Genomic DNA, 12,765 nt, shown 5'->3' on the forward strand with positions numbered 1-12,765 from the left:
AGAGGGAACACAAGCCAGGGGAGAGGGAGAAGCAGGGCCCCCGCTGAGCGGGGAGCCCAACTCGGGCCTCAGTCCCAGGACCCCAGGACCATGACCAGAGCCGAAGGCAGACGCTCAACCGACTGAGCCACCCAGGCACCCCTGGAGAAACCCTTTTATTACGAAGGTTTGAGAAGTAGAGGTTTTAGGTAATCTTTCTCCTTTTTTCTTTTTGGAATTATGTAATACACAAGCATACACACATACACACTTGTAACAGGCAAAATATTTACAAGTACAGAGGGTAAAGTTTGTCCTTTTCCCTTTCTCCTTACCCCTTTCTCACCTAAGACCTTACTTAAGACCTCTCACCTTAGACCTCCTTACCCTTTTCTCACCTAAGACTGTTCTTAGAGAAGCTATGTTCTGAACAGAGTTTATCTTGGAGATTGAAGCATGCAATTACTTATGTTTTTGATTCATGGAAACCATAGATAAGATAAAGTAATATTCCACGATGGCCTCCCCAGGGGATGTATTTGCCTTTGCCCTTAGTGGTGGGCAGTCTTTTTAGGAAGTCCTTCAACTGCATAGGTAGTGGATAGCTGAAGCTCTGCATTACGGACTTTGGGAAGAAGAGCTGGACAGATGCAGGTTGGGGGAAGATCTCATTTCCAGGATATTAGAAAATCACATACACACAAAGATGGGACACTTAAAGAGTTATGAATTATCTTTGGTGAGGCCCTGAATTTTGAGTGTTATTACTTGTACTATTCAGGGGTTGATCAAAATAATTGTGAAAAGTAGTCACAAGACACTATACAGTTTATTAGGTTTCTTGTTTCCCCAGTTTTACGGAGTGTAATGGACCTAGGTTTCTAGAGTTGATGTTTGGCTGTCATTTAGAGGTGGACCGCATTAGAAGCATGGAGAACCTACCTACTTGTGTCTACTGACCTCTGAGGCATTGATCCTACAGTGTTAAATAATGCATAAAAATGTGTACTTGAGGAAGGTGGTTACTTGGCAGAGAAGGTGAGAGAGAAATTGTGTAATTGCCCTTGGTGTTTGCAGCATATCACAGAATCCAGAATTTAAATGAAAAATTACTGCAGAGGAAAAGCACCAAAAGGGCACTTCGTATTTTTTGGCAACTTGCTGATCTCTAGTCTTCCTCATCTTGGTAAAATGGTACCTTGAAGAACTTAGCTATGAAAGTCCTAAACCTGGGAGTCATCCTTAGAACTCTCTTCTTCATGCCCACTCTACCGGGAGGCCTGCTGATCCTACCTCCAACATAGAACACCCGTCTCCAGTGCCAGTACCCAAATACAGGCCGCTGTCACCCAAGACTTCTGCGGTCACAGTCACTTTGTGCCTTCTCTTTCAGCTTCTCTCCAGTTTCATTTTACACCCATTTCTCCCACCCTCTACCCCTCCTACTCACCACCCCCTGTCTCTGGCAACCACCAATATGTTCTCTGTATCTATGAGCTGCATTTTTTTTTTTTTTTAAGATTCCACCTATAAATGGGATTCCTGTCCCATCTAAGTGTCTTTTCCTCTCTGAGTTATTTCACTTAGCAAAGTGCCTTCAAAGTCCATTTATGTTGTCTCAAATGGCAGGATTTCATTCTTTTGTATGATTGAAAAATATTCCATTGTGTATATGTACACTAAATTTTCTTTATCCTTTCATACTGAGGTGAATACTGAGGTTGTTCTCATATGTTGGCTATTGTGAATAATGCTGCAGTGAACATGGCTGGGCAGATACCTTTCTGAGTTAGTGTTTTCTTTTTCTTCAAATAATATGCAGAACTCCACTTGCTGGATTATATGATAGTTCGTTTTTAATTTTTTGAGGAGCCTCCATACAATTTCTGTAGTGGCTACACCAAATTACATTCCCACCTGTGGTACACAGGATTCCCTTTCTTCACATCACCAACACTCATTCTTTTTTGCCTTTTTTTTTTTTCTCTCTCTTTCTTTTTTTTTTTTTAATTAATTTTTTTATTTTTTTTATAAACATATATTTTTATCCCCAGGGGTACAGGTCTGTGAATCACCAGGTTTACACACTTCACAGCACTCACCAAAGCACATACCCTCCCCAATGTCCATAATCCCACCCCCTTCTCCCAAACCCCCTCCCCCCAGCAACCCTCAGTTTGTTTTGTGAGATTAAGAGTCACTTATGGTTTGTCTCCCTCCCAATCCCATCTTGTTTCATTGATTCTTCTCCTACCCACTTAAGCCCCCATGTTGCATCACCACTTTTTTGATAATAACCATTGTAACAGATGTAAGGTGGTACCTCATTGTCACTTTGGTTTGCCTTTCCCCAGTAATTATTGATACTGAGTATCTTTTCACAAACCTATTGGCCATGTGCATGTCAATTAGCATTTTTAAGAGTTTATTTATTTATCTGAGAGAGAGAGAAAGAGAGTGCACCCAAGCAGAGGAAGGGGCAGAGGAAGAGAGACCAGCAGACTGCCCGCTGACCTGGAAGGCCGGTGTGATGCGGGGCTCCATCTCAGGACCCTGAGACCGTGACCTGAGCCAAAGTGAGATGCTTAACTGACTGAGCCACCCGGGTGCACCTCAACTGGTATTTTTTAAAAGCTCCCCAGATGATTCTGATGTACAGCTTTGTTAGGAACCCTGGCTATGTGATCAGAGTGGCAACTGTCACAGCTTCCCGCACTGTAGGTGGGAACTGTTCTTCCAGGAATGAACTCAGAGTACAGGAACCCCGGGACTGCTCAGTGGCTGCGGTATTGCCCCGGGTGGATTGTTCCAGGTGGATGTATGTCTTGTCATCTGTGGTGTTATCTCTTCGGTCTCCAGTCCTAGGCTTTAGGTGGTGGTCCCCTACTGCTGATCCCATCTTTACTGTAGAGAGCTGTTCTCGTAGCTTAGCCTTCCTGAGAACGTTGGGGGCTGCAGCTATTCTACAGATCTTTTATTACTTCCCTGACAATCCCTGGTCCACTTCAACTTCTCTACATCCAGCTTCCACTGTTTCTGAATTTGGGTTTGTTTTCCCCCCACGATTCTCTTGGACACAATGACATTTTTGGAAGTCTTTTGCTTGGTTCAAGTTGAAGGCTCCTTTAGTGGTTAGCACTTGTCACCATTCAGTTCTGATTGCTTGGGGAGTGCAGAGCAGAATTCTGCGCTGTCCTCCTGATGGCATGTGTCCAGTTTATCCTGTGCTGCTGTGGGCTTACGCTTCCTCTTATATTTCTATAATGTATATTCTTACTGTTAAATAATTACATAGTCTTTTGTATTTGTCATTTTAAGGAAGGGGAGAATTACGTTCTACTGCTCCCTTATTTGTCATGAACCAGAAATCCCCAAACACTTTCTGGTTACCTCCAAAAAGTGTCACATATACAAAGGATTAAGCAGACTCTTCAGAGATGGGGAGCTATAATGGTTTAACCAAATGAAAAACAACTTCATTCCATTAGTGAAAAATGCATTTAAAGTCATAAGAAATCATTTTCACATATCACATTAGCAAGGTGTGTTTGGGGGGGGAGTTATGGTGGAAGGTGTGGTAGGGAGCTTATGAGATGTGGGCGTATATGTGTAAGAGAGAGAGAATTTAATGCCATCAAGGGTGTGGGTTGTGGGAGTACAGATATTCTTATATACTGTTTGTAGAATGCAAATTGGTATAATTGTCAGTGCAGTTTGGCAATAAGGGCCTTAAAAATGTTCATACTTTTGGGTTAAGCATCCGACTCTCTATCTCAGCTCAGGTCTTGATCTCAGGGTCGTGAGTTCAAGGCCAGCGTGGAGCCTAATTAAAAAAAAAAAAAAAGTTCACATTTTTTCAACCCAGGGATTTAAATGGCAAAATAACCCAAGGAAATAATCATAGGTTAAGACACTAATTTATATTCAGAGATGTTTATCTCTACATTATAAACGAAATAAAAACAAAACCACAAAGAACATGTTCAAGTGCTTGACACTGAACAGTTGTTAAATTATGTACATCTATGCAGCTAACAAAATTCTATGAACAAAATGAAGCTAACAAAAATAAATATTGAGACTTTAATGACATAGGGAAAATGTTTGTATGGTTTTTAAGGATGCTAAATGAACAAAAGATAGACTCTAAAACAGATTTATCCAGAATATCAATTCTGTAAGAAGAATGTATGTGCAAAGAGAAGTAAAAATAAATGGTAATTGTTTTTACAGCTTGGATTATGTGAGGTTCCCCCCTATATTTGTATACTCTGGTATTTTCCAAATTTTTACAGTGTATGTGGTAAGAAAAAAATGGTTTTTAAATTGCCAAGTTGTCTCACAGAGAAATAAGAATGGCCAATGATCACATGAAAATATTTAACCTTAGTAGTATTAATGAAAAATGGGAAGAATGCTCAGTGACATGAAAATGCCTGTTCCATATATTTAAGTGGAAAAAAAGTAAGAATATGTACACCGTGATCCCAATTTGTTAAAATTGTGTGTATATCAAAATGTTGACAGTGATTATCTCTGGGTAGTTGATGTTTTTCAGATGACTTTTATTTTATTTATTGATTTTTTTAAAGATTTTATTTATTTATTTATTTGACAGAGAGAAATCACAAGTAGATGGAGAGGCAGGCAGAGAGAGAGAGAGGGAAGCAGGCTCTCCGCTGAGCAGAGAGCCCGATGCGGGACTCGATCCCAGGACTCTGAGACCACGACCTGAGCCGAAGGCAGCGGCCCAACCCACCGAGCCACCCAGGCGCCCTTTCAGATGACTTTTAATTTTCTCTTTTATACTTGTGATTTGGATTATGTGAGTTTTATGCCCCTATTCTTCTGTATTTTCCAGGTTTTCCTACATTGAATATGTGTTCTTATAATCAGGGGAAATTTTTCACACATTAAAAAATATCAAGTTAGTCTTTTCATTCTCTACACAATACTTTCTGCTCTTAAAACATGCTCAAAATACTTAACTTGGATGTTAGAGTAAGGGAAATTTGAGGGGACTCTTTATGTAATTCGGTCTTAAGAATTAAATGTATACAATGATACAAATTTCTACTTAAAAAAATTTTTTTTATTAAAAGATTTTATTTCTGGGGCACCTGGGTGGCTCAGTGGGTTAAAGCTCTGCATTCCGCTCAGGTCATGATTCCAGGGTCCTGGGATTGAGCCCCGCATCGGGCTCTCTGTTCAACAGGGAACCTGCTTCCCCCCACTCTCTCTGCCTGCCTCTCAGCCTACTTGTGATCTCTCTCTCTCTCTCTGTCAAATAAATAAATAAAATCTTTTAAAAAAAAAATCTTTTTTAAAAAATATTTTATTTATTTATTTGACAGAGATCACAAGAAGGCAGAGAGGCAGGCGGAGAGAGTGGGAGGAAGCAGACTTCCTGCTGAGCAGAGAGCCCGATGCGGGGCTCGATCCCAGGACCCTGGAATCATGACCTGAGCAGAAGGCAGAGGCTTTAATCCACTGAGCCATCCAGGTGCCCCTACTTTTTAAAAAATTTTTAAAAAAGATTTTATTCATTTGTCAGAGAGAGAGAACATGCACAAGCAGGCTCCCTGCAAAGAGGCCAGTGTGGGGCTCTGAGATCATGACCTGAGCTGTTGACAGATGCTTAATCAACTAAGTCACCCAGGGGTCCCTCTGTACTACTTTACAGAGATTTATCTTAGTTTTGTCTAAAGTATATTTGAGTCCTTCAAGTATTTTCTTATATGGTTAGTCACATAAGTGCAACATAATGAAAAACTGTCTTTTTGCATTTTTTTGAAGATTTTTATTTATTTATTTGACAGAGAGAGAGAGATCACAAGTAGGCAGAGAGGCAGGCAGAGAGAGATGGGGAAGCAGGCTCCCCACTGAGCAGAGAACCTGATGCGGGGCTCGATCCCAGGACCCTGAGATCATAACCTGAGCCGAAGACAGAGGCTTTAACCCACTGAGCCACCCAGGCACCCTTTGCATTTTTTGTGAAGACTTTTTAGCTTTTTTATTTCTAAAAACTGAGATATCATTGACATACAGCAAAATGTGCAGATTTTAAGTGTATAGTCCAATTTTGACAAATGTTTATACCCATATAAATACCACCCCAATCAATATGTAGATCCTTTTTGTCACTACAGAAAAGTTCTATCATGCTCCCTTGTTGTCAGTCTTCACCATCCAAAGGTAATCTTTATTCTGATTTTTACCACCATAGATTAATTTCACTTTTTCTAGAACTCCATATAAATAGAATCATATAATATATTTTTTTAATGTCTGGCTTCTTTTGCTTAACATGATTTTGAGATTCATCTATATTGTGCAATGGATTTTTTTCTTTTTAATTGCTGAGCAGTATTCTGTTGCATAAATCCCACAATTTGTTTTTCCATGCTCATGCTGACAGACATGTAGGATGTGTCCAGGCCTGGGTTAGTTTAAAATCAGGGATGGTTAGTTTGTAGCTGTCTTATAAACACCAGCATGCCACTCTGCTTCTCTTTTTCTGTCTAGCCATGCTTGCTCTGAAGTTAAGGGCTTGTTTCTAGGAGCTTGTAACTACGACCACCACAGAGAGAGCAGAGAACAAGACCAAACTGACCAGGGCAGATGCCGCAGGAGTTCAGCTCCTGGGCACAGAATGGCAAGCCTGAAGATTAACTGAGAGCTCCTTTTAGAGAATGAAGCAAGGGAGGGTGGAGAGGGAGAAAGGAAGGAAGGAAGAGAGAGAGGAAGGGAGGGAAGGAAGAACGGAAGAAAGGGAGGGAGCAAAAAGAGAAATCTAAGCAGTGAATGAGCTCAGGGCATCCAGTCAGGGACCAAGAGAGCCACTACCACATGGAGACCAAATCAGAGCAGCTGTTTGAAGTTACTCAGAATGCTGAGCATTGACCGTGAGAGTGGGGTGGGGTGCTTCCTCACCCCAGCTGGCCCTGCAGCAAGTGTTGCCCGCCTGAGTGCCCACCTAGCCTCCCTTCTTCTGGGGCTTCTGGGGTAAGGAGCTCCAGCAGTACATGAAGCACTTGCTGTGCAGCCTGTGACTACTCTTCCGGTGTGTAAGAAACCCATGACCTTGGGGGCACATGGTCTGATGACTAGAAGAACCTCCTCACCCCTCGACTCAAGTGGCCATCATACATGCAGATATTCAGTGTTACCCAAGAGCAGGGATTGTGAGTTCTAGGTCTGAGAGATCCAGGATGCGTATCGCTGTGACAGAATAGGGCACAGCACCTCCTCCCCTAATCTCATTCGTTGTAGAGTTCATTTCCATCTGTGCCATCACCAACCAAGGGGAATATGGCCTTTGTCCCATTTCCTCAGGCACTGCCCTTTTATCCCATCTGTCTCCTGAATCTTGACAGAGAGTTCAGGTTAACAGAGTGCAAACAGAGCTGAGGAAATGTGGGGGGAGAAGTACAGTTATTCAGTTAGCTTGTTGAGACACTCTTAGAGGATGGGATATCATGGCAGCCCTAATTAGGCAGTGGTAAGACCAAAGGAGAGGGTACCCTTCACCTGCCATGTTATAGAAGAATTTATGGCAAAACTCTTGCCATGAAGAGTAAGTTGATCACAGATGTTATATTGACCAACTTTGTTGGTAACTGTGCTGAAAGGGTCCTCTGACACTTGGCAGTGGACTCAGCCAGCAAGGAGTCCATTCCCTGTACACCCTGGGCCGGCTTTCCACCTCCCTGGGCTGTTGTCTCTCTGCTATCTCACTGTGTCAGGTTCTTACCTGATTATCTTCTGGCTCTCACTTCTTGTTCTGGTCTATTTTTCTTTTTCTTGCCTCCTTTTTCCTTGCCCTCTTCAACTTAAACTTTCTGGTTAAAAAGCAAAACAAAACAAATATCAGACTTTCTAATTTTGCATTAGCTAACATTCCCTGCCAAGGCACTGACCCTGAGCACCTGCCAGAAGATATTTTTATTGCCTTTGGTTTCATTATAGATCCCAAAGTGCATGGAATTGGGTGTCTTTTCCCCAGAATTTGGTTTCTAGTTGTTTATTTAAAAACCAGATAGAAGGAACACCTGGGTGGCTCAGGTGGTTAAGCATCTGCCTTCATGATCCCAAGGTCCTGGGATTGAGCCCTGCATTTGGGCTCCCTGCCACTTGTGCTCTTCTGCTGGTTCACTTGCTCAGTCTCTCAAACGAATAAATAAAATATTTTTTTAAAAACCAGAATTTTCTGATTGAAGTTGTTTATAAGCAATTTGATTCTTAAAACTCTTTTCTATATTACTGAGATCACCATGGACCATGCACCCTGTGTGACCCATATGTTGAGAGGAGTTGTAAATTGAAGCTTTGAAAAGCTGACATTAAGTGTGGGAACTGAAGCAATCACTGCCGGTCAGACTAATAATCTAGTCTTAAGATGACTCTTACTTGTGGGGTATATATCATTTGCTTGAATTTAGTAGTCTTAAAAAAGCACCACTGTAATTTTTCATGGGTTACTTTGTTATCTTCGGTTACAATTTTGAAGTAAGAGCAAAGAACAGGGGCACCTCAGTTGATTAAGCATCTGCCTTCTGCTCAGGTCATGATCTTGGGATCCTGGGATCAAGCTCCACATCAGGCTCCCTTCTCAGTGGGGAGTCTGCTTCTCCCTCTCTTTTTGCCCCTCCCCCGGCTCATTCTCTCTCTCAAATAAATAAAATCTTAAAAAAAAAAAAAAAACCCAAAACTGGAAAGAACAGATTGTGTCCATGCCAAGTTACATTTATAACTTCAAAAACTGTATTCTCATAGACTTTAGCAAAAAAAAAAATTTAGAGAAAAGACCTTTGGAATCTTTCTTCTCTCCCTGCCAGTCTTTAAATTCTAAGTAACCAACTATGTTTGAACACATTCTTTGACAAAGTAGTTAATATTTCATAATCATTTTTTGGGGGATATGAACTATATGGACGAAAGTTTATGTTACCATTCTAATGAAGCCTATTAAACAACTTATTCTTGGGCACCTGGGTGGCTCAGTGGGTTAAAGCCGCTGCCTTCGGCTTAGGTCATGGTCTCAGGGTCCTGGGATCGAGTCCCACATCGGGCTTTCTGCTTGGCAGGGAGCCTGCTTCCCTCTCTCTCTCTCTCTCTCGCTCTCTGCCTGCCTCTCCATCTACTTGTGATCTCTCTCTGTCAAATAAATAAATAAAATCTTAAAAAAAAAAAAACAACTTATTCTTGGGGCACCTGGGTGGCTCAGTGGGTTAAAGCCTCTGCCTTCTGCTCAGGTCATGATCCCAGGGTCCTGGGATTGAGCCCCGCATCAGGCTTATCAGTGAACATACAAGATTCCTGTGTATAAATTCCTCTACTGGGAACTGAAAATTAATTATAAATGAGGGAAATGAAAATCCTTGAGTTCTTGCCTTTTCTGTAGGCAAAAGTAAGCAGTAAGACCCTGAGTAACTGACACTTTTTCTCTGGGATATGAATATTGGGCTCTCCATGACAAGTATAAACTTCATATTTGTGAATTACTCCAGGGCATTGGTAGATTACCATAGAGATACAACTAAAGAAAATTACTGCATTACTTTATCAGGGACATTTTAAGACAAGTTAAAATTACGTCATAGAACAGAAAGATAGTCCATGTTCATGGATTGGAATACTTGATAGTATAAAGTTGGCGGTACTACCCAAAGTGATCTACAGACAGTGTAATCTCTACCAAAATCCTGATAGCGTTTTTTGCAGAAATGGAGAAGTTAATCCTAAAATTCAGATGGAATTGCAAGGGACTCTGAATAGTCAAAATAGTCTTAAAAAAGAAAGATGATGCAGGCATAAAACTTCAAATGTTAAATTTTTAAAAAGCTACAGTAATCAAAATGGGGGGTGCTGGCATAAGGATAGACCTATTGATTAATGGCATTGAACTATAAATGAACCCATACATCTATCATCAATTGCATTTGATGCAATTTGATGCAGCTAAGACCATTCAATGGGGAAAAGGACAATCTCTTCAACTAATAGTGCTGGGTCACTTAGACATTGACATGCTAAATAACGAAGTTGGATCCCAACCTCACACTATATACTACAAGTAACTGAAAATGGATCAAAGACCCAATTGTAACAGCCAAAACTCTTAGAAGAAGACATAAGGGTAAATCTTCATGACTTTAGATTTGGTAATGGATTCTTAGAAAGGCACCAAAAGCACAAGCAGTGAAAGAAAAAAAAATAGCTAAATTGGACTCCATCAAAATTTAAAACTTTTGTGCATCAGAGGACACTATTAAGAAAGTGGCAAGAAAATCTAGAGAATTGGAGAGGACATTTGCAAATCCGATGAGGGCCCAAGTATTCTTAATATATTAAAAACTCTTACAATTCAGCAATAAAAAACAACCCAATTAAAATATGGACAAAGACTTGATTGGACAGTTCTCCAAAGAAGATAGAAAAATGGCCAACATACCTATGAAAAGATGTTCAACATCACTGGACAGTAGAGAAATGCAAATAAAAAACTACAGTGTGGTACCACTCCATGCCTACAAGGATGGCTGTGATAAACAGAAAATAAGTGTTGGTGAGAGTATGGAAAAATTGGAACCCTCACGCTTTGTTGGTAAGAAGGAAAAATGATGTAGTCACTATGAAAAACAGTTTGGCAATTCCTCAAAAAGTTCAACATAGAATTACTATATGACCCAGCAATTCTGCTTCTAGGTATATACACCAAGTAGTTGAAGATCTATATTTGTGTACAAATACTTGTACACAAATGTTCATAGTCACATTATCCACAGTAGGGAAAGGTGAAAACAACCCAAATGTCCATCACTGGATGAATGAACAAAATGTGATATATCCATACAATGGGATATTTTCCAGTCTTAAAAAGGAATGAAGTACTGATTATGCTACAATACAGAAGAACCTCAAAATATCATGCTAGGGATGCCTGGGTCGCTCAGTTGGTTAAGTATCTGCCTTTGGCTTAGGTCACGATCCCAGAGTCCAGGGATCGAGTCTCCTGTTGGGCTCCCTGCTTGGCAGGGAGCCTGCTTCTCCCTCTGCCTTTGCTGCTCCCCCTGCTTGTACTCTTTCTGTCTCTCTCCCTCTCTCTTTCTCTTTCTCTGACAAATAAAATCTTAAAAAAATTTTTTAAAAAAAATCATGCTAAGTAAAAGACGGATATAAAAGGTCACCTTTCATGTGATTTACGTTTTTCTGAAATACCCAGAATTGGTAAATCCATAGGGACATAAAGCATAGTAGTGGTTGCTGGGGCTGGAGCAGGGGGGTGGCAGTGGCTACTTAATGAGTACGATGTTTCATTTTGGGGTCACTGAAATGTTTTGGAACTAGGTAGAGGTGATAGTTGCACAATATTGTGAATATACTAAATGTCCGTGAATTGCTCACTTTAAAATCGTTGATTTTATGTTATGTGAATTTTTTTTAAATGACGTCATATCATTTTTATGATCTCATAAATAACGGTGGCTTTGCTGTCATAGTTACCTGGTGACTGTTGGAATCCACGTGCTTTACGGCGTTTGTCCACTGGGGAAGTTCTTTCCAGCTGTGGGCAGGAAAACTGGAAGATGGATGATCCCAAGTGGGTTTCCTTCTAAAATAACAATTAAGAAATACAGTTTTGCTTTTCCATTCTTATTTGTGGAAGCTGGTAAAACTCCTACAATGGGCCCTGGGTGGTTTTAAAATGTGATATGGACTAATGTTAGTTAGTTTCTTCATTTAACTTGAAAAATTGTGTTTAAAATAACTATATTATTTTGGATATGGAACAGCTTTTGGTTTTATGAAGATTAAGAGCAATTTTAAAAGAGGAGTGCCTGGGCAGCTCAGTCAGTTGTCCCCTTTCAGCTTGGGTCCTGATCCCGGGGTCCTGAGCTCTGCTCTGGCTCCCTGCTCGGGGGTGGGGGGGGGGTTGCTTCTCCCTCTCCCTTTGGTCCTCTCCTCTGCTCCTGTGCTTGCTTAATTTCTCTTCCCTCTCAAATGAATAATAATAAAAAAAAGAATCTAAGCTATATACATGCATATTGCAATAAGATTTTTCTAGTGGTTTGCCACACTGCACTGCTAGAGATTTTTGTGACAATTTCTGAAACCGTAAACGATCACATAATGCTTTATTGTCAGTGGAATTGGTGTCAGGCATAAGAAAGTTCTGTTTTCAGATCAGGTAGAGCTTGTGCAAAAACTAAAAATCTGAGTATCTTATTTTGTAACTTCTTTGTTTTTGGAACGAAGGAATTTAGGTTAGATTTTGGCAAAATATCTGGCATTGAGAAGAGTTCTCAGAAACGTAGAAGTGCTTTGTCAATGATCGTGATGTTTTCCTTTATAATGAAATTGGTGTTTCTGTCCCATGGTTCTGCCTCTGCCCCTGTGTGATGGTTGTGGATAGTTTCTCCAGCAGATGTATTTATGTTCATTGTCTTGCACACTCCCACCTGATTCCTTATAAGATCCAGAGTGCACCGTCCAGCTAAGAGTTTGTAGACATGAAGCAAACAAAGCGAAGTGATTTGTAGTGGACTGAATCCATGGCTTTTGGCATCATTAGCATCGTGTCCCACTCAATTGAACTAGAGTGTGAGAGAATAAATGCTTTGGCTGAGCCGGTTCTTCGCAATTTCAAAGGAAGAAGGGATCTGGTAAGCATAGCAAAGTACCTGGAATAAATATAATATGCTGACGGTGTGGGTAAATGTGAGTGTTCGGCTTATAATAATTATTGCTTTTGACTTCCACAAAATTAGGAAGATCTCCTTTTTG

At 40.6% G+C, this 12,765-nt stretch overlaps 1 protein-coding gene across 6 annotated transcripts in view; it reads left to right on the top strand.

Annotated features, from left to right (window-relative positions):
- ZHX3 (zinc fingers and homeoboxes 3) overlaps nt 1-12,765 on the top strand; it is a 132,990-nt gene that overhangs the window by 53,671 nt on the left and 66,554 nt on the right. Inside the window, exon 1 of one of the 6 annotated variants that reach the window (XM_032350652.1) lies at nt 11,395-11,581. The exons of the other annotated variants lie outside the window; for them this stretch is intronic. The gene's annotated coding sequence lies outside the window, so the exon portion shown is untranslated. Of the gene's footprint in view, nt 1-11,394; nt 11,582-12,765 lie in introns of those variants that run through there. 6 annotated transcript variants of the gene reach the window in all.

The sequence above is a fragment of the Mustela erminea genome, chromosome 7, assembly GCF_009829155.1.
Source record: "Mustela erminea isolate mMusErm1 chromosome 7, mMusErm1.Pri, whole genome shotgun sequence".
Taxonomy (NCBI): domain Eukaryota; kingdom Metazoa; phylum Chordata; class Mammalia; order Carnivora; family Mustelidae; genus Mustela; species Mustela erminea.